This window comes from Hermetia illucens, chromosome 1 (assembly GCF_905115235.1).
Source record: "Hermetia illucens chromosome 1, iHerIll2.2.curated.20191125, whole genome shotgun sequence".
NCBI classification, from domain to species: domain Eukaryota; kingdom Metazoa; phylum Arthropoda; class Insecta; order Diptera; family Stratiomyidae; genus Hermetia; species Hermetia illucens.
This window is the reverse complement of record NC_051849.1, coordinates 91,300,290-91,303,664: the sequence shown is the minus strand read 5'-3', so window position 1 is coordinate 91,303,664 and position 3,375 is coordinate 91,300,290.

Sequence of the window (3,375 nt, the reverse complement as noted above, 5' to 3'; positions counted from 1 at the left end):
TGGGTGAACAAAATTTTTACACCCGCCTTTTACATGTTTGGGGACCCCCTAAATTTCAACGTAGGAGGATATCGCTTACTGCATGTCTGGGGGTACACAGATCCCACCTTCCCACCAAATTTCCTGTCAATCGGTACAGCTGTTTCTGATAAAAGTGCCTGTGACAGACAGACAAAAGGAAGGATGCCTTTGCAACAAACAATTCGGATTTCGTAAGGCCAAATCAACTGTCGACGCAATCAGCATGCTGAATGGCTTGGTTCAGGCTGCAATAGAAGAAGGAAAATGTTGTGCAGTAATAACCCTCGACGTAAATAGTGCGAAATGGAAAAAAATCATCGAGACACTCGACAAGATACAGGCCCCGAAGTACATTGTACGCATTGTGGTTGAGTTTCTCCTTGGGAGAAGACTGTACTGCGACTCGGACGATGGGCTAAAAATATTCCCGATAACTTGCGGAGTGCACAGGGTTCTGTCCTGGGTCCCTTGCTGTGGTTAGTTATGTATGATGGAGTGTTGACGCTACGCCTACCGGACAACGTGACAACTATTAGCTTCGCCGATGATATCGGAATAACAGTGGTTGCAAAACGCCAAGACGAGATCGAGATCTATGCAAATGAAACGATGAAACGAACAACTGTGAAAATCAAAGTTGGCAAAAAAACAATTTACTCCCAACCATCGCTCAAATACTTGGAGTAATTATTGACAGAAGACTCAACTTCAAAAGACACATTGAGTACGCCGCAACTAAAGCGTCTTCCATCGCTGCAACGATCTCGGAGATACTACCGAACATTGGTGGGCCAAGACAAAGTCGACGTCTTCTGCTCTCCAGGGTAGTCAGCTCCGTGCTACTCTACGCAGCTCCAGTTTGGGCAACTGCTCTGAATAACAAAGTGAACTGCCGAAAATTTGGAGTGGCGTATCGGCTAAGTGCACTCCGGGTATGCAGTGCATATCGGACAACATCAGGAGAAGCAGCATATGTACTCGCAGGGATGCTCTCCATAGACATCTTGGCGAAGGAAAGTCGGCGACTCTACGACAAAACGTAAGCAGCTGGAGAGTCTAGCGCATTTCGACCGCAACTAGCACGATGGGAATCTATCGAACGGTGGCAAAAGCGATGGGACGAGTCCCAAACTGGTCGTTGGACATACCGCATCATTCCGGATATATGGAGATGGTTTGAACGAAACCATGGGGAATTAAGCCACGAGTTAACACAATTCTTAAGCGGACATGGAGGTTATCGTGCTTATTTACATCGATTTGGTCACGACGAATCACCATGCTGCTCAAGATGGGGTAACGTGGCTGAGAATGCGGACCATGTCATATTTGATTGCCCCAGGTTCACCGCGCACCGAACAAGAATAAAAGCGGTCGCAGACAGGCGTTTAACACCCGAAAACATTGTGGAGTTTATGCTGGAGTCAACGAATGCCTGGAACCAGGTTGTAAGGGAAGTGCAAGCTATTCACCAACAGCTTAGGGAGGATGAACTATGACGAAAACAAGGAAGGGAGGGAACCATAATGAGCCGCAGTTAAAAGCTGATCCAGCCCCGCGACGCAATACTTGATAGGAGTTCCGTGGGGAGAGTTGAATGAGAAGGAGGTGGTTTTAGTAGGCAGAAGTCTTACATAACTGCGTGGCAGGAGCCAGCAGTAGGTTTAGAACCTTTGCACCTTCCAACGCCGAAAAAACAAAAAAAAAACCAAAAACCCAAAAACAGACAGACTGACATTGAACCGATTTTGACAAGGTTTTGTTCTACAAACAAAACCTTAAAAAAACCAAGTCAGCATTGGTTCTATTATAGAAGATAGGAACTTTTTCCTCGTACTGTGTTTTTGGCGAAGTTTTTTTTTGTGGAGTTCCGAGATGAATCAGCCAGGGTTAAAGCGTAAGTACTTAGGAGAGGAGGAAACGTAACAGGCAAGAGGATCAGGTAAAGTGATATAGAAAGTGTTGAATGCTTATTAAGTATTTAACATTACTTATATTTATTATAATATTTAAGTTAACATTTATTATTAAATTAGTTATACATGTTATTTGACCTAATCTTAGTCGGCGGACTCAACTTCCGTTTTCCTATTTTTAATTCAAAGGACTTCAGTATTTATTCATATATTCGAACTTAATATTACAAATCAGAGACATTTACGAAAAACATAATTACTGCATTAGATTAATTTTTTGTGTGTGTCTACTCGTTTTAGACAACAACTCATGGCACACTTTTCTGCGATCTTCCACTCCCGTGGCGTGCTACGCAAAGTGGATAGATCCGCGCCATCTATTCGCTCGCACTCGCAACATTCGAAATAAATTTCGAATGCTGCGAATCCTGCCGCGCCACACTTAGTCACAGGTTAATGGAGAGAGAAGGGGAGCCCAGTTAATTGCCGCCAGGGCTGAGTTCAGACCTTCGAAGTTCGCCATACAAAAGTTAAACTTGGTAGGCTTGCGGGCAACAAGAGAGTGAAGTCGGTATATCTGAGCACCGGACTCGAGAGCAGGATGATGGACGTGAGGAGTAATGTAAGAGGGGGCATAAGGGGACAACGCACAGGAAGGTTAGAGAGGACAAAATCAAGAGTGTAATCTTAGTGGTTTCTAGAAAGGGCAAATTGGAGGGCAGCACAGGTGTACATGAAAATGAATACAGAAAAGAGAGAGAGGGTGGGAGGAATTAATAGGGAAGGAGGGAAGGCCGGGATCAGTAGGCCAGGAGAGCGTAGGAAGATGAAAGTCGCCCCCGATGATGAAAGGAAGTGAGGGGAACAAAACGATTAACACTTATGATAATCTGTCGAAGAGACTCTCGTACAGAGAAGGGGGGCTGAGGCAGGGAATGATATGATAAAGAAGCAAACGTTTGGCGGAATGACCTCATGCGCTTCTGCAAGCGTGGAATATGAGCGAATGTTACATGAACTGGCGCTAGACGCAAGTGTTCGATTCCCCATTGTCGTTGCGGGAAACTTCAGCGCATGGTCTACCGAGTGAGGAAGCAAGGTTTCTAACAATAATTATCCTCCTGGAAACTTTTGTTTCGCTGGACATTGCTCTCGGATATCGGAAATACCTATCCGTAAAGGGAGAATAGGTTCAGTGGTAGATATTACCTTCATAGGCAGTGCGTTGATGAGGGATATAGTGAGTTAGTGAACACCACACGCGTAGCAGCCATCAGGCCATGTTGTTTAGTATAATAGAGAGCAGGAGAATGGGGCATTTGAGAGATGTAATGTCATGCCAGACGGAGTAGCGGAGTTGAAAGATGTTTGACGCGAAAATGTTCGCTGAGATACTTAAGAGAAGTTCCACACCAACAGGTACATCGAGAGAAAAATT